This window comes from Maylandia zebra, linkage group LG10, assembly GCF_041146795.1.
Source record: "Maylandia zebra isolate NMK-2024a linkage group LG10, Mzebra_GT3a, whole genome shotgun sequence".
Taxonomy (NCBI): domain Eukaryota; kingdom Metazoa; phylum Chordata; class Actinopteri; order Cichliformes; family Cichlidae; genus Maylandia; species Maylandia zebra.
In genome coordinates, this window is record NC_135176.1 from 5,328,952 (window position 1) to 5,354,073 (window position 25,122).

General features: G+C 37.4%; 1 protein-coding gene and 1 long non-coding RNA gene across 3 annotated transcripts in view; one reads left to right on the plus strand and one right to left on the minus strand.

Moving 5' to 3' along the window:
• opcml (opioid binding protein/cell adhesion molecule-like) overlaps positions 1-25,122 on the plus strand; it is a 436,850-nt gene that overhangs the window by 233,654 nt on the left and 178,074 nt on the right. The gene's annotated exons all lie outside the window — the stretch shown is intronic.
• On the minus strand, positions 19,176-21,425 carry LOC143420661 (uncharacterized). Its single transcript, XR_013100386.1, has 4 exons — positions 21,291-21,425; positions 20,225-20,373; positions 19,358-19,522; positions 19,176-19,280 (listed from the first exon to the last, which is right to left on the minus strand). It is a non-coding gene; the product is annotated as an uncharacterized LOC143420661 (long non-coding RNA).

The window sequence follows — 25,122 nt, forward strand, 5'->3', positions numbered from 1 at the left end:
CACACACACACACACACACACATATATATATATATATTAGGGGTGCAACGATACACAAAATTCACGGTTCGGTTCGGTTCGATACTTTGGTGTCACGGTTCGATATTTTTTCGATACAAAAAAAATGTTCATGCCTTTTTAATTTGTCATTTATTAACATTATAAATATATATCCATCCATCCATTCGCTTCCGCTTATCCTTTTCAGGGTCGCAGGGGGCGCTGGAGCCTATCCCAGCTGTCATAGGGCGAAAGGCGGGGTACACCCTGGACAGGTCGCCAGTCTGTCGCAGGGCTAACACATAGGGATAGACAACCAACTCAAAAGTACAGTTTTTAAATTTAACCCTAACCCTTGTGCGTGTTTTTTTATTTTGACAGCGAATGCGCACCTGCGGACCACTTATGTGCAGCCCTGGTTATTTAGCTCGTCATATTGCAGCCACAGAAATTCTTTTGTCCATGAAACCATAAAGCTGCACTTTCTTTTTGCCTTATAGTCTGATTTGTCATAACTTCTCCGTTTTGTGGTAAGCTTTTCTTTGGCGGTCACTTCTTCACCCTGACCTGTCTTATTTGGCTGAGCAGAACTAAAATATATATCGTGTTGCTTTTACACACACACTCACATAAGCTCAGCGATTCTCTGCGCGATCAACCTCTCACATGTTTAAGCTGCGGGAGATTTCACTTGTCATGTTTGCATAGTAAGCTAACGATTAATAAGACGATGTCAGAGGAATTGGTGCACAAATTATCATCACTCACAGATCAGTGCTGTCGCTCTCTATACACAGTTCGCACGATTGCAAAGTGAAAGCAAAAAAACAAGCGCAAATTCAAACGCGATTACAATATGTCACATATTGACAGTGGCTCACCAATGCCAATGACATAATTACCCAGCTACATTTCTGAAAGAATGCAAAAGCATTGACATATATTTTTCCTTCCTACAATAGCCGGACGGGCAGGGAAGAGATAGATTTTGGTAGCCCGACTGAAAAAAATCGCTAGCCCCTGGACGTCGGGCTAGCGATATTGCAAGCCCTGTATCTGATTGAGGAATCACTCATCTTTGGAAAAGAGAGTTTATTACAGAGAAATGTCTCTTTCCAAAATAAAAGCTATACTATCCGCTTCTTCTGGGCTATATTCTCAGCAGCATAAGGAGAATCATGTGCTAACAGCTGTCTAAATGACTCGGCTAAAGTTAGTAGCATGCTTGTTGTTTTTGTCTTTGCACTAGGATGATGTCGGCGTAAATGTGCAGTCATATTCGTTGTGTTCCCACTAGTGCTTTCAGGTTGATCTCGTTGAAATGACCTTAACGCCACAACACGGCAAATCTCCGTTAACGAGCTACCGCCGATCGCCCCGTGCATGGGGCTAGACGGCCAACACGTTAACGAGCTAACTGCGCTAACACACTAGTTCCCACCAATGTAATTGAGCATTGCATGGCACATCCAACATACTGTTTTACTTTAGTCCATGACTCGCTTACCTTCAGGGTCATACGTCACATGAAAACCAAAATAATTCCAAACGCCAGATCTGAATGTTGCAAGGAGAGCTTAACTTCTGTCTTGCTAGCTTGCCCTGCGCTCTTCCTTCTGACTATGCTGTCTGTGTTGAGCGCTCAGTGGATCTGCGCTCGACAGTGCAGCCTAGGCGGAGTAGTCGAACGCAGATTCACTGAGCGCTCAACACAGACAGCATCGTCAGAAGGAAAGTTGATAAAATAAATTACAAATGTTGTATTGTTCGATACATATGCGTACCGAACCAAAAGCACTGTATCGAACGGTTCAATATCGATACGAATATCGTTGCACCCCTAATATATATATATATATATATATATATATATATATTTTTTTTTTTTCCCCTGAGTTCTAGTTCTTAGGTTTTGCTGCTGTGCCTCTGTGTTTTCATGTATGTTCTTTTCCTGTCTCAGCATGTATCATATGTTTCCTGTTTTACTTTGATAGTTCCTCATCTTGTGTTAGTATATTCTGTGTTGCTTCCTTCCATTCTCGTGTGTCTGTGGCTGTATCCCAATTCAGGGTCTGCAGCCTTAAAGTACGCAGTCTAAACGATCCTCAAGGGCCACGTACTTAAGACAGCTAAGGCTGGAAGTGCGAGGCTTGTGAAATGGGACGGTCTAGCCCCCGTTGCGCTGCCCAGGTTGCCTAGCAACCATGATACTAACAGCTAGAAACGTTTCATACAGCTTTGTTTAACAGAAATGAAGGAGAAAATCATTTGTTCATTTGTTTGTTTGTTTCTACATGAGCTTTGATCATTCTCTGTAAGATTAAGGTCAGCTATTGAACGGCGTATATTTTAAAATAAAGGCTTTAAAACCAAGTTAGTACAAACGTCACTAATGTCACATAACTTTGCCGACATGTGGCCAACAGTAATGTTTTAATGTTCTTCGTTATTAAACATTTGCAAATAAATAAGTGACATAATATTCAGTACTTACTTAAAGTTTACTCTTTGGGCGCCCCTCATCCGCCGTTCTTTTTCGGCAAAATTATCCACACCCACTGCCGCACTATGCATTCTGGGATATGGTGGGCCACGAAGTCTACACCGCCACGTCCTTAAAATTCAGGGAAATGAAGGACGCATTTGAGGGCCACATTTCGAGCAGCCTTCAAATTGGGACAGCCTTCGTCGCGTCGCTGTGACGTAATCGGCCTTAAAATGCGGCCTTTAAGGCTGCAGACCCTGAATTGGGATACAGCCTATGTGTGATTAATCCCAGATGTGTTTCTCTCCTGGTCCCCATTCCCTCATTACTAGGGATGGGTACCGGTGTCTGGTGCCATGATGGCACCGGTTCTGACATAAACGGTAAAAACCAGACCGAAAAGCAGCACACATTTCGGTGCTTTTTTTTCCTGAGCTGTGATACACTTCTAGCCAATCATTTTACGTTTCCGAGGATAGTAGGCGGGCCCAGGTACGTACGTTCTTTTAGAGCAGAGCTACAGATTAAAAATGTCCAAGGCGAAGCGGTCAAAAGTCTGGCTGTACTTCACAGCAAAATATGCAAACTCAGCAGCCTGCAACAAGTGCTTTAAGCTGATACTGTGATACTGTCAAAGGAGGTAACACCTCAAATCCGATGAAACACCTGGCGACGCATAGCGTTTTTTTTAAAAGCCCAGAAATGCGCCGTATTTGATAGCTTGCTGCGAGACCTCACACCGAGCACATCTACTGCGGGTGGGTTGCCTGTTATGCAACATCCCCCAAAAACACGAAGAGTAGAGTACTGACCCCTAGCCCTGCCAGTGTAGCAGAAATGATGACGGATGATGATGGCAGCAGCAGCCGTTCTTCTCTGCGTGAGTAGCTTAATGTTGTTCGTGTGTAATTTACGTTGAGTAGGCTAACCACGTTATTACATTAATGCATGTAAGGTGAACTAGCAAACATCATCATAGTTACATGCGGCTGTCTTCTTGTTTGATGGCAGATAATCCCTGCACACTGGCCAAGAAGGCTAAAATGACCAAAGAAAAAGTGGAAAACAGTTAAACATGAGAGGTTTAGGACAAAGTTTGTGTTTTTTCCATTGTTTAAGCACTGCTTCCAGCCAAGAGTGATATCATATATGCCCCATAGCTGCAGAAAAGGCTAACATTGTTATCTTTTTACAAAAAACAGCTGAACATGAGAGGTTTTTGGACCAATTTTTTGTTCTCCATTCTTTAAGCACCGGTTTGAGCACCGTTTGAGCACCGGCACCGTTTCAAAAGTACCGGTTTGGCACCGGTATCGGATAAAACCTAAACGATACCCATCCCTACTCGTTACCCTGTTGTATTTGGTGTCTGTTGGTGGCTGACCTAGAGAAGTGCATAATAACAACTTATAATCAGTTGGTTTTAAAAGTGAGTATAATAGTGATCTATGTATATATTCCTGGAAGGAAACTGTAAAAGCATCTAAAAGCACATCAGTTTTGATGTGCTTTTAGATGCTTCCAAAGTATTTGACACAGTCAACCATCAGAAGTTGTTGATCAAATTGTAAAGCAAAGGGGTCTCTTTATATCTAATTATAATGATATACTTTTTGTACTCACATCAAACTATGCAAGTTGAGTGCGGTAAGGATGTATCAAAAACTTTTTCTGTATCTAATGAGTCGATGTGGAATATTGTTCCCTGTTTTCTTCATTTTGTATCTTGATGATATTTCAGTCAAGTTAAATGATTAAGGACTGGTTGTATGGTGGGTAACCTTCTTGTTAATCATTTAATGCACCCTGATGATTTGGTCTTTTAGTCCACTACAGTCCAGGATAGTAGCAATTACTTGGAGTTTGTGCTAGTTATTGTGCTCAGTATGATATTTTGTTTAACCTCCTAAGACCTGAACTCTTTCATGGCAGCTCTGACAAAAACAAGATTGACATATGAGGACATTTGTTTTAAATTTCAATAGAACATTTGCAGTATAATGTCCTCATAAGTGATTATCAGGCCCCTGTAGAGTAAAATTTTGTATTTTGGTCTAGACATCCCAAAATGTGATGTCCACATATGTGGATGCCAGGTCCTAGGAGGTTAAAAGAGTTCTAAAAAGAGTGTTGTTGTGATTGCTACAACTAAGGAGGATCAGAAGTGAGATTGGATGGAATCTTTGTCTTTAGCAGACAAAGTATTGGATCTGGTAAGCAAAGTGAAGCCTATTGTACCCCTTTGGATACAGCTCATTTGTGGTATTATTACAGTAAAGCCATGATGAAAAACCTGCAGGAGGCTTTTCAGGATACACTTAGAATTTTCCTCAGACTTACAAGACTTACAAGATTGTTTGTGATACTTCTTTTTTACGATATGAACTAGTCTAATCTGAAATATATATATATTTTTAAAAATAATCTCATCATCACATTGCTTAGCATTGCTTTGCTTATTTTCTACCTCTCTTTGAAGGATCCATACAGAGGGGGATTAGCGAGTCTCTGCTCTGCTATTGTTTTTTTCTTTTTCTTTTTTGTCTATGCGATCCTACTAGGGAGGCATTAGGATGTGGCATGGTACACCAATGAAAAGGTGTACCATGCCACATCCTACTGCTTTCTATGCGATATTCATATGCCATGCATTGATCTTTCTTCTATCTAATCCAAACTGTGATCTAATGCTTTAAAATGCAGGAAGTATTCCTATCCAGGGTAATAATCTTTAAACATTACATGAACAAAAAAAGAAATATGCCAGTTAGATGTTAAAATGTCACAGTTTTAACTTTCAGTGGGTAGGCTAATACAATTGGGTTGTCAAAAAAATTAATACTTAATATAACTAGAAGCTAAAAATTATTATAAAAATAAATAGTCATTTGCAACAGTATTTATTTACACAGTGCCGTCTTGGCCTCATTCACTCGCACACACACACTTGACAGAGCTGCACTGCTGGCAGGCACACAGCTCCTCCCTACACAAACCCCCTCAGAAATAGTTGAAATAGTTAATGTTCATACCAGCGAACAACAGTTTAGGAAGAATTTACAACACTGAATATTTAATATTTAATAGTGATCGTAAATTTAAATTTGACTGGTACACAAATTGATATTAGCTCTTAAATTATTAGCAATCACCCGATAGCCACGGTAACTGTCTGTAGTTAGATAAAAGATGAATAATTATGGGTCATGAATGGAATGTTGAGCCGTCACAGAGCAGATTAGGAACATGTGGAGAACTGGGCAGGATGCTGCCTGTACAGTGTAGTAAAGCTGAACTGTAGCCGAACTGAGTAGAAAGTCCAGAATTATATCCAAAAGTTCAGATCATAGTAGCGAGTCTCAGGGTGAGGAGCAGAGCTGAGGAGGTGAAGAGCTGCAGATTGAGGAAGAGCAGTATGAATGCTGGATAAGAGAGAGGCTGCAGATGTGGACAAGATGAGAACTTCTCTACTCTAAAATGATTTGTTAAAATGTTTTTCTAACTGGGTTGTAGCCAGTTCACAGGTTACTTTTAAAATGCAGTCAGTTGTTTCATAGTGAGCACTCTTTTTTTTTTTTTTTACTAATACCACATACTATCCAAAGATTATTTTTTAACTTTTTTCACAAGGCTCTTCTTGTACAACAATTAAAGTATTTACATTTGTCAGATATTGTGCTGTTGTACTATGTCATTATTTGTAACGTTTAAGATCTTTAATGAAATGATCTCAAGAAACAAAAACCCTAAACTCTAAGTCTTAAATATATATTTTGTTGTTTTTGTTATTTATTCCTTAGAATTGGGAAAGTTTATTAAAAAAAATTAGCAACTTATTTTTTCAAATTACTTGTTCACCATTACTTCTCAAAATTTTACTTATGGTATCAAAAAAGGTGTAGGGTATTAAGGACTTTCCTGGGTGTTGGTATTTAGTTTGAAATTCAAGCATCATGACAATCCCATACTATAACCTATACCACAAATGTTTCAATACTGAAACATTGATTTAGTACAGAAATAACATTTAGTAATATTTTATATATATTAAACATGGCACAAAAAAGATTAAACCTTAAAATACACTGTAGGTGCAGAATATCATGTATTTATTAAAGGACAATATACGAGTTTTGTGTTTTGATTTATAGTAAAATACATATTCATACATTAAGGTTTTACAGAAAGACTGTGACATTTAACAACAACAAGCAAACAAAAACCTCATGAGAGCTTGCTGTATTGTTGTACTGATTGCTGCTTTGTTATCACAAAGAATACAAATATGCCAAATTTTGAAATGTCTGAAATGTGAAATATATCTTAGCTCAAAGCAGATTAAAGGAAAGAAAAGAGGGACTGAATAAATGAATACTGTACTTTAAACATCACACTCTTGGTGCAGCTTTCATTACTGATGTTGGCCCACTGTCTGATTGAGGTCTGTGTCTTGTTAAACCTTTGTGCAAATCTGTCTGTCGAAGGGAGTGAGGGAAGAGAAGTTACTACATAAAATTCTAATCTTCAACTGGACTGATATTAAATGTGTCTTTCAGTACTACACAAATGTACAAATATGAATGATTTGAAATGGCTTAGTGTTAATCAAGGTTATTCTAGTCAACTAAAACTGAGCTAAAAACTAAAGTGTGAAAAATTTATTTAATAAATGAGAATAATAAGATAAAATAAAAAAACAGAACAATATTTTATATTTTAAAGAAAATCTTTCAATTTATATAGTTCAAATTTGAACTTGACTATGATTCAACTGTCTTCAGAGTATTGTACGGTAAAAGCTCTTATGTATTTCATAAATCCTAAAACTAACTGAAACTAAACTGAAAACCCAAATTTAGTATAAAATAAATGTGTATTATGTGTATGATGTGTATTAATCTTTAGACATGAAAACATTTTATATTGTCAGAGTTCCTGGGTCGGTGACCCAGTGTTTTCAGTTTTGTTCATGTTCAGTTTATTTTGCCACTTCCATGTTCTCACTTCCTGCTTTTCCTGTGTCAGCTCGTCTCGTGTCATTAGCCAGATTATTTTCAGCGGTGTACTCACCGGTCTCTCATTATCATCCTCATCAGTCTATGTATTTAAGCCCTCTCTTCCCTTCAGCCCTTGTTGTGTCATTGATGTTCGTGTGATGTTATGTTGTCGTTTCCGCCTGCGTTCAGTCAGCCAGCCATCCAGTTAGTCTTTTGTTCATTCAGTCAGCCGTCCAGCCAGCCATTTCCTACCTCGGTTCTGTTTGTTCACTCCATCGGCAATAAACGCCCACCTTCACCTACCTACCTGTGAGTCCAGCATTTGGGTCCTCCTTCTCTCATCCACGACACTACTCCTGACATATATCTGATATTTTATACTGAATTTTATCCCTGACACTTAGGGTTAGGGATAGTGTTAAAGGAACTAATCAGTAATTAGAAATTAGAAATATTCCTAATCCAGGTGACAGTGTTAATGCAGGTATCAAATTTATAATTATTTTCCAATGCATATTTGTTGTTTAAGATTTTAAATTGTCTGTCATACCTCCTGCCACTTCATTTGATTAACTTTTACCCAGGAGAATCTATAAAATCTAAAAGGATATCTTTAACTAAAGATGATACTGTACCTTTTTGGCACTCATTCTCACTGAAAGCTTCAGCTCAATGGAATGCCCTGCCTGATGCCATTAAGAACTCCAGCTCTTTGACCAGCTTTAAAAACAGACTGAAATATTTGGCGAAAGACTCAGACTAATATAAACTGATGTCTGTTTTTTCCTTGTGTCGCGCTTATGAGTGTATTGATATTGTTTGTTCGCTTTGCAATTTACTTTTTCTCAAACATTTTTGCTATTTTATGCACGCGACAGACTTCAGATGGAAATTAGCCTTACGCTAACTCTGGTTCAGTGCAGCAGGTAAGTGGTCAGGACTGGTAGTAGAACAAATTTCTCAGTTAACCCAGGGTTTTTCATATGTAAGGGGTGGCATTGACAATATCTGACCAATCACACTAATATAACTGAGTGGCTGACTTTACAAATGAAGTATAACCTACTATCAGAAAAATATAAAGAGGGTGGAGAATGAAGGACCCAAAGTCACCCAAAGTGATTCGACTCTTTACACTCAGTGCACACGCAAGCGATAATTCTTGTAGCCTGACGCTTTCTGGCTTTTAAGCCAGGCTCCTGATTCCTGCTTACAGCTCAGCACATAGGTCCTGGTGTCTACTGAAATAGAAGAGGCAAAATCACACAATTACTGCCAGATGTGTCCTGACCAGCCTCCCCTGGCACTGCCCCCTGAACCTGCCATTCCACCCCTCCCCTGCAGCTGACACACAGACCATAAATGAGTAATAAAAAATAAAAGTAGCACAGCTGCTGCAGATAAATCAGTGGTGTGAGAGGAAGAGCACTGTACAGTAGATCAGTGGTAAAACTGTGCTTTGTTTTCATTATTAATAAAATGTTATCTCTTTGAAGGCATGAAGGAAAGCTGACAAAAATGCCAATTGTGTGAGTTAACTGACTTATCATAACGTCACCTTCAATACATGGGAGAATAAGATGGTTTATAATTTAGTATTTTGTTAAATTATCATTATTTATTTGTATTCTTATTGTTATTATTTGAAATTTTACCTGCGTTAGTCTCTGTTAGCCAATCTTAATGAAAGTTTATTTCAAGTGGATCTAACATTGTTAGACTCAGACTCATGCCCCATAGGTATTCATGCACCTCATGACCTCATGACTTAGGTTTCCAGAAACCTCACATTAGTTGGCATAATGCAAGCTTATAATGAGCTGCTGTTGTTGTCACCTGTCTGGAGATGGGAGAGTCACATGTCTAATCTGGGGAGTAAATTAGTTTTTGGGTTTTTTTGCATATTTTGATTTCAATGAAGGAGATGACGGTTGAAGTAAAGAAGATGGCATTCTGTCTACATCTGACCCTGAAAAAGGATAAGCAACAGAGAATGGATAGATGTATATTGACTTCTGATTTTTATCTATAGTTGCTGTGATTGCTATTATCTTTTGATTAAGTTTTAATGTTTTGATGAAACAGCTAAGAGAAAAAGAAAGGATAAAAAGCAACAAAAAAAACCCCAGTTCAGACACAGAGTGATATTTAAAACCAGTTCTAGATAGGTAAGTAAACAGCTTAACAGATACTTGTTTTACAGAACTTGACTTTGTCTAAAAATGATTATAAAATCAGAAAAGCAAATTTATATTCAACACACATGAAACAAGAGACTAGCAAAATAAAACAGAAAGTAATGAAACGGGGGGGCAATTAATGTAATAAATGGAGACTTATCATTAATCCACTTAAAGGTTTTTTCTTGTTAACTATTATTACAAATTAAGAAAGCACAATCTCAGGTCAAAATAAAGTCATGGAAAACAAAACAGGAGCTAAAGGTAGCTAATATTAAACTCTAAAGAACAAAGAACAACTAAGTAAAGAATACAACATTAAACAAAACATAAAACTCAAAACAAAGGATAGGATCCCGACAGTAACACAAGTATGTGCCTCATCATTGACTTACAATGACGAAACAATAGCAGAACGTGTAATAAAGATTAACGTCACATGTACACTTTTTGTTCCTGCATTTGTTTTTTCTTTCCATTGGAACATGCAGAAAGCTTATGAATGAGAGAGAGAAATGCAGTATCATTATCATTACAGGTTATGTTTTTTTGTGATTTCAGGACCTGTAAATATAATCCCTAAATAAATGGCCACATGACAGCTTAAAATAATTTTTCAACCAAATTTAGCACTGAGCAAAATCCTTGTACAAGAAAATAGGCCAAACAAAGGCAAGTCTTAGTTGTGAAAGTGAATCAAAGTCACATGTCCCACATTCTTCTCTTTCTGATCTCTGAGAATGAGAATACTGAGATTCCTCCCAGGATCAGAACTGTAGACCGCAGTGGTAAAAGTAACAATGACCTCAAAAATATGAAGGAGAAAATGTTTTTAAAAATGTTGGGTGTGCTGCAGTATAATGTAACACCTGAGAAAGGTACACAGCATGCTAAATCTGGGTGGCAGATATTGACTAGAAAAAAAAGGAGAAATGTTATTACATTTCATCTTCTTGTCTTTTAAATTATTGCATTTTTGTAGAATTCTTTATGTCACACTGTGAACTGAGCTCCTCTGATGTCCAGTTCTCCCAGCAGACTATAATCTTACTATATAATTATCTAAAAACAGCTGCGTGTAGATGCTGAAAAGGATAGTTTTCCCCCCCTTTTCATTATCCACAAACTAACAGAGTGCAAACCCTCAATGTGTTCTGAAATGTGTCACCAGCTGTCTCACCACATTCTAGCCCACCTGCGATTTCACTCAGTTGTTGTGACTGACAGGTATTTGTGAGCCGTTTAGACAAATCAAATATCTTGCAGAAGTCTCACCACTTCTAGATGTTCTGTGATGTGGCAAATAATCCTTTTTCACTAAGGAAGCGCCATAATCATCTGTCAACACCTGTATGTTTTCAGTCAAAGGTTCTTTCTGCTTCTCATCATTGACAGTGAAATGAAGATATGGTAGTTTATCTCAGTCCTACACCCTACCCACAAGTCAATCCTCTGCTTGTCGGCTGTCGTGCTGGGGTAGAAGTTTATGCAAAGTCTACTGTGGCAAGCAAAGTGTGATAAATAAACTGTCTTGTTAAGAGAGTGCTTGCTGCAAACAAAGATAAAGGCAAGGCAGGTTCACACTTGCTGTAATGACAAGCATATATATATATATAAAAAGCAAAATTGTAATTACAAATGTGTAGATTTTCTTTTAAAAACGGATTTACAGAATCATTCAATATGATATATACACAAAATTCTTCCAGAGATTTATGCTGACCTTAAAGCTCTTAAGGTCCTGTTGATCTTGTACAGTTCTAGGCATTCCAAGATCCATGTGTGGGGCACTGAGTCACAGGCTTTTTTGTAGTGAATCCAAGCAGTGCACAGGCTGGTGAGTCTGGTCTTATAATTTTGGGTGACTGTATCTACACTGAAAAAAATAATCAGTGGGATAAACATAAAAAATTATTCTAAGCGGTTGCACGAAATTAAGTTATGTTTGGTTAACTTTAGTTTTTTATGTTATACCTGCACACATTTTTCTGGTAACACGAACATGACTTTTTTATGTTGTTGTTATGTTTTTCATTCCGGTCAAATATTTATAGAAACCACTTGTTTATCAGACATGAACTTTTTGTGTTAATTGTATTGGACTACTCTATGTGTTATATTGACAAGATTATTTTATGGTAAGCTTATTTTATTTTATAACAAATTTCTAATATATAATATATAATCTAATATATAATTGAGTGTTCAATAAATAAAACTAAATTAAGGCCGATCTTACTGTATGCACTGTAAAGTCAAAGGCGCTTGCAAAGAAAAGCGTCTGGACTTCTTTAAGTTGCTTGAAGAAGTCCAGACGCTTTTCTTTGCAAGCGCCTTTGACTACGATGACCTGGATGACTGAGAACCTTCACAGACATATGCACTGTACACTTTCTCTCAATCAAAGAAATAAGCAAAACATTTTTGAAAAATGACCTGTATTTTTGAAAATACTACACAGTTGTAACAATGGACTTTCAATTCAGGCTTCCAAAATATACATGAGTCATATTTGTACAATGCATCTCTTGAAAAACATTCCACAACATTCCTCAAAGTTATCTGCTGTAACCTGAATTCAACATTGTGGGGCCTTATGACATCGCGCTTATGTAAAAAATAGTTTTTTAAATGTAAGAGCCATAAGGTAATATGGCAACAGGGGTGTAATTATTAAAATGACACAAAGAAGAGACTTAAAATAACATTATAACCCACAGGCACACAACCAAGAGACCTAAACTGATTAGTATTGGCTTGCTTCTATCACTAAACATCACAACCACTAATACTACACGATGTCTGTTTGTAGTGGTGCACCTTGGGAAAAAAATTGCAAACTGGTGAAATTGGTGCAAGGCACCATTTCCATTGAGAAAAATGGACATTCAAAGTTTGAATTTTTTTTTAAAAGAGCCATGGCTTGAAAAGTGAAAACTGCAGTAATAAAGGCCCCAAGTTGAAAAGTGCCAGAAAAATAAGTTTCACTATGTACTGCAACTTTACCAGTGCTGGCTTAAAAGAAAGGATGGTACATATTCGAAGAGGTAAACATGTTGTTCCCACATCATAACTGGAAAACTGTTCAATCGTACAGTCTGGTCCTGAAAACCTGGGCCTTCTTTGAAAGGCTGTTCCGTTTGAGCTCCATAACCAGTTTCTATAATACCTCGAAGGTATACTTTTCCAGTGGGTAGGTGAGGTTCAAAGTGTACATTAGTCCAAACAGCATTGCAGCTGCTAGGGTATAGTAATCTAAATCCTGCCAGACTCTCTGGCCTTCAAGGACTATCCCGATGTCCTCAGGACTGCCATTGGCATCTCTTGACTTTATGATGTAAATTCCCATGGTTGTTTCCTTATTAGATCGTTGGATAATGGCTTCATCTGTGGCCTAGAAAATGCAGAATTCCAAAATCTAATTAAACAGAACACTGGTCAAAGAACATTATACCAAATCTTATTTTAATCTGTGTCACTATTCCAAAAAATGTTAACACTAACACATTAGGTGAACAAAAATGGATTCATTACAGCATGCGATTTGAGTCCTCAGAATGCTTAAAAAGGTAATGCATTTCTGAAGTGAAATCTCCATGCAAAGAAGCAAAATACTGTCAGAGCATAGAGAGGTGTTCAACTATGAACTCCACACATAGTTCTAATGCAGGTAAAAGAAAAAAAAAAAAAAAAAACGCACCCATGGTAAATTGTGAAAATCCCCGGTGATTTTCAACATACTCCTGGCATAGAGTGACAAGCAGCATTTTGTTAAAATTATTATTTCCCCTAAAGTGTATACACAAATTATTTTTTTTCTTACCTGGGCCGTGGGCTCCAGAATGTTCTGCAGTCTTCTTCCTATTTGTCCTCCTCGCCTTTTGAAGACCTTTATTAGTTTGTCAGATAGCACATCTATCTGCGAGAGTAATCTGGACTGCAGTGGCATGGCGGTAATACGCTTAAACTCTGCATTTATCTAAAAAGAGAAGTTGTCAAAAAATGCTGTCAAATCTCAAATCTCACAAGGTTACATCCACACAAAGTTGTTATTTTTTGTCATATTACTATTTATTAGCTATGGGTCCCATGTTGCTGAGCAGTTCCATAGTTGCCCTTACTTCCATACCAGCCAAAGCCTGTTTGCAACCACAGCAGTTGCCTCCTTCTGGCCATTTTGCAGTTCTGCCAAATGACCCAGAAACTACATCTATTATTGTCATATACACATCAAGGTCTTTCATTAATACTTAGTTAAATTTGTTAATTTGACCTTTCCAGAAAATTTACCTTACAGAATGTGACATAACATATCGTTAGCTTCATAGCATAATTGCCTAAGTCATTTGACTAAGTCAATGACTTAGGCACTTATGCTATGAAGCTAACGATATGCAAATCTTCACCCCCCCCCAACACACACACACACACACACACACACACACACACACACACAGCCCACCCCATGGCAAACTAGCTTATTTAACTGTTTAACTAAAACATTTTAGGTACAACCAGTTAACTAAATGGACACAAGTTTGTTAGTCTGTATTCACTGAGAAAAAACAAGCGAATGTGATTGGGCACACACTGAAAAAAAGCTAATGCACATAATATTGTCCCGCAGCTTAAGCTAGCATTATCGTTAGTTAACTTAAGGAATTACTTGTTTTTTCCATTATGTTGCTCAACAGCAATTCATGAGAAAAACTTCCCCATATAATGGATGTTCTCTTCGTTTCCTCTCAAACATGTAGTTTTCAGTTTACCTCGACAAAGTAAAGCTCAGCGCCAAATGTAAACGAAGCGAAGACAAAAAATGGCGGACTGCCACAGTGAATTTTCCCTCGCAGAACACACCTTGGGGGTGGAGTTTCAACAGAAAACATAACTATTTTCTGTTATTTTGATAAACTGAACATCCTTCTAAAACAAGTGAAAGGCGTGAGACTTAATTATGTTTAGACCAAAAAGATAAATGATGTCACGGCTGCCGAGGCGAGCCGTGTGGAGTTAGAAGAAGGACCCAAGATGCAGGCAGTGGATAAGATGCCGGTGAGTTTATTTATACAGGGGTGAGAAGGCAAACAGGCAAGAGGGAAGACAAAACTAAAGACCTGAACTGGGAAAGCTAAATGACAAACCTGAGATGATACAAAAGGGGATGAGAGGCAGAGAGACGAGCTGGACACCGAGTAACACAGACTGACACGGAGGAACACAGACGAACCGGCAACAGGCAGAAGAACACACAGGGCTTAAATACAGACACCAGTAATCAGGGGATGAGAGACAGGATGGCAACACAGCTGGGAGGAATCTGAGCTGACGGGACAGGGGAAACGTAAACTGAGCACACTCACATATGACACAGACCTTCACAATAAAACAGGAAACTCAGACACATGGAACCAGACAAGACATTGAACTAAACAGACAGATTCACAAACAGATGGGGTGACACCATAGACAGACAGATACAGACGCGGACTCAGAGGCAGACTGAATATAACACATAGAACTTAAACAATCATCATCAAGAAAATGATAACGAACTAAAAGCGCTGGGTCACCGACCCAGGACCATGACAAATGATTCATGTTGGATATATTTACTGTATTTTTACTAATTTAACAACCTCATCATTGCATTAGTCGCTTTATGCTATAGCATTACGCTTACATTAGCTTGAAGCTCAAGGTCGTCATTTTATTTAATTTCTTTTTCTGGGCTTACAAACAGGACACACAACATTTAGATAACCGTTACACTGAATCTTGGGTCTGTGTTGAGTCTTCCAGCTGCTGACTACAGAAGCTAGATTGACCTTTCAGCATGTTTATAGCGGCTGTGGCTATGTGCTGGTAATGTTACCGTGTGTGAGCAGTCACATTGGCAGCAGACATGTTTCAACAAACTAGTCATATCCCGGCCCTACATTAGCTTGTTTAATGGTTAAGACACTGCAGGTACCACCACTTACTACAGACACCGATGCAAGTTTGTAATAGTCTGTTAATTTAGACTGAAAGAATATAGAAAACAATATTAACTCACATTATATATGTTAATTACTAATTTGCTTATCGCATAATTTTGGTTACCATTAGCTAACTGGAGCCTAACATTGGCCTTTCATGGTTTTCGATAAATAGCCCACATACCTGTAAAATAACAACACCCCAGTAAAATTCCACATATATAAAGGGTCTACACTCTTTCTCACTGGTGTATTAGCTTTAAAATCTTATTTACCTTCAAGTTTAAAACTCCAGATGGTAGTAGATTTTCCAAAGCGAGAGAAAAAAATGGCGGACAGTGCAGCCGATGTTTCCTTTCCAGGGGGCGGAGCTTGGGGATAAAACACAACTAACTTGTTTCTTTTCAACATGATTTGTTCTAAAAGAATGAATATTCTTAAAGAATATGTGAAAATTAAAAGACAAAAATATGTTTAGATGTGAAATTTAAATTAGTCATGCTGGATATATGAAGTAATTCTATGCAGATTCAACAACCACCCTATTGCATTTTTTTCAGTGTACCAGTAGCTGGTGTTTTGTCCTTGCTGATTCCTTTCTAGGCTTTTCCTTGATGTATTGGACCATGTGCCAGTTCATCTGAGCTGCTATGACAAGAGTTTCCATGAGGCATGTTATTGGTCAGTAGTTGGACGTTCTTGAGGTTTAGGACTGTCGTGCCTTCAGTTAGCCATTCTGGGTGTGTGTCACCCTTTAGCATCTGGTTCATTTGTGCTGCCAGACGCTCATGGAGTGCAGTTAGCTTTTTTTAGCCAGTAGGCATGAACCATGTCAGGATCTGGTGCTGTCCAACTCTTCATATGGTTACTGGATGGTTACTGGATCCTATTCAGGGAGTTTCATATGGTCTAAATACTAAGAAAAAGATCATATGTGTGTTATGACTGACAATGACAAGAAAGCATGAAATAATAAAATGTAAAGAAATAAGAACTGAGGGAATCATAAATAAAACACAAAAAACATAAAAAAGTATAAAAACCACTCACCCATATTTATAATATTCATAAAGACATATAAGACATATACAGAAAAATAGACGTTATATGCATATTTAAATTGCACAACAAAAATAAATAAATAATAATTACTGTAGGATCCCAAAGAATGGTGGTGGTTCTGTTAAGGTATTGGTGTCTGTCAAAGTTTTCAAGTTGTGGGAACCTTTCAAACTATAAAAAGATGGAATAGAGATGGACTGGTAACTGAAAAACAGCACATTTTACTTTGCTGAAGTAGGAAGCTCAACGCACAGCCTCACTCCTTCTTTACTTTAGGCCTACTTTAATTCCTCAAGAGTGGTTAGGCAGAAAGCTTTTGGTCTGGTTATAAACAGACTAGGAAAGATCTTAGTCCACTAACTTAGTGGATCAACAAGCTGTGGATATAGAACGGATTTGATCCATTTATGGAACTTTATGTTATAGGTTATTCAAACAATAAACACAGCAGTTAACACAAAATAAAGATAAATGTTAAATACATGAAAACAATATTTAAGCACCTCAACAGAAAAAAAAAACGAGCTGAATACAGGACAGAAACAGGAAATACCAAAATGAAACTAACATCATTAGTGCAGTGGGGTTTTGGGTTTATTTATTGAATAAATGCTTGCTATTATATTATTTATCTACAGCAGATATAGATTAAGAACAAATGAAAGCGCATCTCAGTGAGGCTACATATTTAAGAGAGGAAAAAAGGTCACCACTAACACCAGGTTGGTTTCATATAAAAGTCACATAAGTTGAATTAAAATAAATGTAATAGTGGATGAGGTTTTATTGTGTAAATGTAGCTAAACCAGAAGATATTTACAATATGTACTTGCCAGTACATATTTATTTGATTTCAATTTTTTTCCAGTTTGAGCTTGAATGGCAGTTACTGAATGTTTGCAACATTGTGAGTTCTCCTGTTTCTGTGTGTCATTATTTAAATTATAATCTGATATCAAAGATTTATATAGATCAGATTACTATTGCATCTGTTTCATTTTATTTTCTCCAGCAGAGTAATAAACCATTACTGGGACACAGCATTTGTAAAGGTTACACCGGCATGTGGCTTGGGGAATGTCTAAAATTGGCATTGGGTAATTAATTGAAAGATGACCAAATGTGTTTCCAGTGGCTGGGATGATTGGAATGAACACAAATTGATGCCTCTGTCACTCCTGCTTAGCATTTTAACACAGATAGAATAATGGCAGTGGAACAGAAAAGCAGCTGGGATTTAGGATCTCTTATTTTCAATATACAACAGACTATCACTACATTTTACTTGTTAACACTGAATACTAAATCATTCAGTTTATTTATTTCTGAGTCTGGGTACTACTGAACAGGTAGAGACACATGGTGCAAGGACAGCAACAAATTAATATAAACATTGCCTGCCACTAGGTTATTTGGAAGGGAGAATTTTTTATTATAAAATGGCTATAAAGTAAGAAATTATCATGGATGATATTTAATAACATATGAAAAACCTGTTAAAGCAAACTTAAAAAGTGTGTGACTATTATCTGGAAACAACTGCACTCAGAAAAATAAAGGTGCTAACTGGAACCAAAAGTGGTTCTTTCTCTCTGATGCCATAGAAGAACCTTTTTTGGTGCCACAAAGAACCTTTCAAACAATGGTTCTTTGAAGAACCATTTCTTTCAGTGGTTCATTGAAGAACCTTTAAAGGTGCTCCAAAGAACCATCAAGAAATGGTTCTTTGGGGCACCTTTAATGATTTTTCAAAGAACCTTTTTAAAAATGGTTCTTTAAAGAATAATTTTTAAAAAGGTCCTTCAAATGGTTCTTTAAAAGAACCATTTTAAAGAACCTTTTTTGAGTGGTTCTTTAAAAAACCATTTTAAATCTTTCAAAATAAAATGCATCATAATTGAATTTGAGTAGGGTAAAATAAATACAAGCACAGCATAGACATATATTAATGGTTTATTGTCATTTTGTAGTTACCAAAAGACAAAAAGGCATTTTAACCCTCAGCACAACATCACTACTAATACATGTCACATATTAGTGTTTTAAACAGTAATATTTAAACATATTTGCTATACTATACTATATATATATATATATATATATATATATATATATATATATATATATATATATATATACAGATAACACAACAAATAATACATGTATTGTTTAATTAATAAAACATCAGAAAGTGATAAAACACATTAGAAATAGCAATAGCTTCATAACAGACCAATAAATCAACACAATTTCATCAGCAGATGTTTGCATGTTCAGTAAAAATATTTCAACAACAAGTTTATGATTACAATGATCAATGAACTTCAGCCTTACGCTATGTAATGTACGTTTCATGTTGTACTCATGGTCCTTTGTTAGTCCAGTTTAGGATAATGTCTCTGACGTATGTTTCATATCAAACATATGTCATATCAAAACAAGCCCACACCTGCAGTTTTTCACTGGTGTTTCCTGTCAGCTGGTCAACCTCACTCAGGTGGACATCCATATCAGCCAACCAAATGACAAGTTCCTCCCTTTGTGCTTCAAATCCCTCCCACTCTGAGACAAGGAGCTGAAAGAGAGAGAAAAGAGTCAATTATAAAGAAGAGAGAAAAGTGAAACCCTCCTCAGAAGGTCTGACTCGCATACCTGCAGTTGACCTGTGATGGACTGCAGTTTGGCGTTCACGTCATCCCTCGTCGATGCCAACAGCCGAGTCTGCAGGGTGCCCTGGAAGAGCTGAGTTAATGTTCGACTCCTCCTGGTCAGGCTCTCCAGCTGGATGATCCGAGGTCTCCCCTCTCACCGCTGCCTCTGAACACAGAAACACAAATTGCATCTGGAGCAGGAGGTGCAGATTTTTTTTGCTATTCTTTTCTAAATCCAGGCTAGATCACGTGGAGGTATTTGGAAAACTTTTTTGGCCAGCGGAGGACTGTTGTCTTGCAGAAAGTCAAATCAAACATATGCGATACACAATCAATTCACAAGAACACATTATAAAAAATAAGTCCAGTTCTTGCCTGATTTCAAGTGAATTCTGCATCAAAACAGGGTGACAGAAGTAAAACGAGTGCACAAAGCCTCACTTTGTACAAGCCTGCTATTACAGTTCTCCTCTATGCAGACGACTTTCCTGTTTTCAAGGCACAACTTGCATCTGCTGTACGAATCTTATGGATACACACTAAATGAAACAATAGTGTGCATGACTCCAGATTCTGAGCCCTCATCCTAATAGGGTTCCAACATAGCAACAGCAATAAAGCAAATGTTGAGGCTTCAAAATACAAAGTCCATAAATCAATGGCTGACATGGGTTTTATCATAAAGGTGATAAATATACAGATTTCAGTCTGTCTTAGAGATTTGATGTTCATTTACCTGCAGATGCACTATACGTGCCTGCTCCATGGTTTTTCCACAACATTTTGCACATCACTATTAAATACAGGAAGTAGGTGAACTAAAACAAGTCATCGTTCTTTGTGAGAGGACCATATTAATGAAACAAACCTCAATGACATCATAGGGATCCCTACAGATGCTCCTGCTGCTTCTCTTCCTGCTCATCCTAAGCTTCCTTCTCCTTGTCCTCGCCTTCCATCCAATTGCAATTCAACCTAATTGTGTTTCTCCCCCTCCTCTTCCTCATTTTGTTGGAGCTGTGAACACAATGTGAATCTGGATTAATTTGTGCAAACAATTAAAATCTACAGCTTTTTGGTCAGAGGTGCTCTTGTGATTTAAGCCGGGTAGAGTAGATTTATGTGTTGATGCTACCTGCTTCAGCTCTGGCTGCTGAGTGATATTTACACCCTGGCTGGATTACAAACTTTAACCATGTGCTGAACTTTGGCCCAGCGTTGATACCTCTTGTTAGTATAACGACCTCTTCTTAGCTTGTATGTATGATGTATGATGGTGGATAAATGAAATATACAAAAAAATTAACTATATTACAAAAGAACATCTATCTTGGAAACATCAAATGACCGGAGCATAACTTGTCAACTAGTCCAAAACTAAGTTATGCAGGAACAGTCAAAGACACACCTTCTCATGTCACATTTCTATTCATTTCTATATAATTCGATTAGACAATAAAGAGTCATTTAATCTAATTATTCATTCAAAACTCTTATGCATAGCTGTATTTTATACAGCTCATGCAGAATTAAAAGTACAGGTTCATGTGAGTATTTAATGTACGGCTCAGATCTACAGAATTTCAGAGTTTCTAGAGCAGACACAGAGCTCACGTCACAACAGGCTTCAGGCGCCATTTTAGTGACTTTAACAATATATTAAATTTTAATTTCAGTCTAGCTGACATTAGGTTGTGTACGCAGCATGCAATTGAACCACGTATTTTAGAAGCCGAAGGTTCAAATTAGCTAAGAGCACCTTCACTTAATTATAACAGTGGTTTTGTTAAGAAAACAGTTGGATACTAAATTGCGCTGACGTCAACGGCTAACGTATCTAGCTAATCGCTACTGTTAGCACAACATCAACAGCAAGCTACAATGACGAGTAACAAAAACAAAACCGTAATAAGGTTTTAATGAAAATGTTTTACCTTTTCTAACAGTCCCAGAATCCACAGCTTCAAAGTCCAGCAGGTACTGAAGACTGTTATCCGTTTCGCTGTCACCGTCCGTGAGTTTTTTTCCCGAAAGGTCAAGGCCCGCCGCTTGCGCACTCTGTCTGCGCATGCGCATCCCAACGACTGACCCCCTCCGTCTGCTCCCGGGAGGTTACAGTATGACGTGTTCTGACGTCACTCTCTCTCTCCCTGTCATTTATTTGGCTCGAAACACATATTAACAAATTGCTCAGTGATGAACAACTACTCAGATCATTTACCTAAGCAGTGCGCTTTGTCAAAACGAAGTGTGTTCATTACACTGACATTCTGTTCTGCAATTGTTATTTACTTGTATCTTATAATTTGACTTTACATACTGCTGGGTGGTTTGTAAAGTTTACAATAACTAGTGTTATCATTATGCTATATTTTCAAAAATATATAATAATCTCAAAAGTAATGCCTTGGAGTAGAAAATAGTAATGCTTTATTAAAATTTAAAACTAAAGTACAGTATTTGAATGTGTGTATTGTGTCTACTGTCTGTTAACTCACCATATTCATAATGGGTTAGCGGGGTTAGGGGTGCGTGTGTGTTTGGGGGGGGGGGGGGGGGTTAGGGTCTATAGGCTTTGGCCCCCACCCCTGCCACCAGTATATTTTTAAGCAAATATTTCTAATTTTTCTTTGAATATTCAGTTTCCTACCATCTTCTCTTAAAGGGTAATTGCCAGGTATCCCGCCCTCCCCCTTCGCACACACATGCACACAAAGAAAACACACAGTATAATTCACAGCCTCGTTATAGTGAATACATATTTATGCCATTTACACCATCAAGCTTAGATTGCTAAGGATGAAGAACCTTTTGTTCTTTAAAGAACCATTTGTAATAGCTGAAGAACCATCCACAAAATAAAAAGGTTCTTTGATGTATGATGGTTCTTTAAAGAACCATGAAGACATCTGAAGAACCATTTAAGAACCATAATTTTTCTGAGTGTGTGGTAGATTCTGTGTGATTAGCAGGAAACAGAGCTGCAAAATGCAAAACTGCCTGTTTCTATTTAATAGCATATTAATAACCTTTTAAAACACACTTAACGAATAGTAATGACTACCAAATCAAAATCAAATCAAATCAAATCACTTTTATTGTCACATCACATGTGCAGGCACACTGGCACAGCACATGCGAGTGAAATTCTTGTGTGCGAGCCCCACAAGCAACAGAGATGTGCAAACCCAACAACACAAACGAGCAAAATACAAGAATGGCCAACCTGAAACTAATAAATATATGTACAATATATAATAGTGTATGCATTTCTGGATGTGTATACTAAATATTTTCCTACGTGTGTGTGTGTGTGTGTGTGTGTGTGTGTGTGTGTATATACACATTTTTACAAATTAAATAGTAAAAAAAAAAAAAAAAAAAAAATAATAATAATAATAATAATAAAATATATAAAATATACAGAGTTGAATATGTGCAAAACAAGTGGCATTTATATACAGTGTGGAGTGCATAATGTTGAAGTTCCAGTAGTGAAGCTGAGGTGTCTATGACGTGTTCAGCAGTCTGATGGCCTGATGGAAAAAGCTGTCTCTCAGTCTGCTGGTACGGGACCGGATGCTGCAGAACCTCCTTCCTGATGGAAGCAGTCTGAACAGTTTATGGCTGGGGTGACTGGAGTCCTTGATGATCCTCCCCGCTTTCCTCAGGTAGCGCTTCCTGTAGATGAAAGTGTTTCCTGTAGGAAACACTTGTAGTAGTTTCTGTGTAATAAGCAGGAATATAATACTATGGTCATGGCAGCTGATTAAAACAAGCTTCGGGAAGTCTGTAATGAACTGGAAACACTTATGTAAAATCTTAATAATTAGGTTTAAAAGAGTAATACATATGAATACATTAGATTTGCACAGGAGTATAGAGCACCCTATTTCACAGCATATTTTATACATGGATGTCCTGTCCAGAACACAAAATAAGATGCCATCCATGTTCTCCTGCTTGTCCAATTCAGGGTTGTGGGGGGGGCGCAACAACATCGTTCTTCACTGCCTTCATCATTGATTGACCCCCTAACCATCCAAAGATCTAACCTCTCCTGCAGCAGGTAGCAAGCCATCTGCTTGCATACTGAAAATGGTTAAGTTTTAAAAGAAAAACAATGTTAAAGCAACCATAATTTATTTGGCAGTTCCTTGAGCAACAATTTACAGATACAGACTGTCCTATTGATAAAATGCACCATTATAATTTGTGTATAAAGTAAAATAATGAATTCATCTTTTTCCTTTTCTGCCCGAAACAACATATTGGAATATTTAATGTTTATCAATAGAAATAAACCACTACAAAATTTGCTGGTGGTGGTGGAAATAATAAGGGTATTTCATGACTTTCTTACTTTAACGCAACCTTAGTTTTTAGAACTACTCTAAGTATTATTAGTAGTGCTGTCAGCGTACATTTTGTTAAAATAACGTTAAAGCCATAACCGCATTAAAGCGGCAAATATCCGTTAGCGAGCTATTGTGGATCACCCCGTGCGTGGAGCTGGACGGCACTAACGCGTTAACCGTGATAACGCGAGTTTGCTTTAATAGGCTATTAATATGCTATTAGGTAGAAACAAAGTTTTGCATTTTGCAGCTCTGTTTCATGCTCATTACACAGAAACTATCACAGGTAATTGAGTGGTAATAACTTTGTTCTTTACCCCTATTTACCCCATTATTACATTCTTGTTTCTTCCTTGCTACCATACTATTACCACTTCATTTCCAAGCTATCTTCCCACATTGTTGCCCCCAGTTTTGGGCCCTTATTATCCAATTACATAAATTTCATATTACTCAACTATAACCACTGTTGCTACCATGATATTAATTAGCTATTACATGGTTATTAATTTGGTAATTGCATTGTAATAATGTAAAAATTACCACATTAATAACATATAAATAACCTGTTATTGACCTGTCTCCATTGTTACCATACTATTACTCCTTTATTGTCGAGCTGTAATAGAAAGTGCTTCAAAAATAACCCAAAAACCTGAAGAGACATATCACCCAAATGTAAGAGAGCAATGCAACAACAAGTCACATAAATATATATCACAAATATAAGTTAAAAAACAGTTATGTATACCAGAAGCTGGTATAAAATGAGCCACAGAATAAACGTCAATAACTCCCAACCCTGCTCTTTTTTCTGGCTAAATAGTATACTGGTAAATATAGTATTTTTTATGTATTATTTCTCCATAATCTTATCTAGTCTTATTCATAGTGTTATTCATTGTTTAATCCATAACTCTGTAGTTGTTAAAGCTGGCTGTGTGGCAATGAGAATTAAATTCAAATGCGAGTCTGACAAACAATGGAGAAAATACCAAAAAGGCAACTTCATTGCTGAATTTGACTTTAACTTGAGTATAATATACTTTGTAGAGGTACAGGGGCTGCGTTTGTTCTGATTTAAGATTCTCTTGGAACCTCACAAACGACGGATCCCCTCCAACCTCCAAACACCACAGTCTGTTTCAGAGAGGGCTGCAAGGCTACATAACAATCAGTCCCACAATTAACTGGCCAAAGAACCCAAACAGTCTATTGTATGACTAGTTCAGCTGGCATAACTCATAAAAGAGCCTTAGTTTTAATTTTCTCTGACTTGGGAGAGAGCATGAGGAGAACAGTCCATGTCACTTACCCCAGGGGAACATTTAGGATGCCTGGCATCAGACACTGATGAAGCCACAGATTCTTGCAGAGGTGAGTAGCATCGATGGTGAGAGTGCCACTT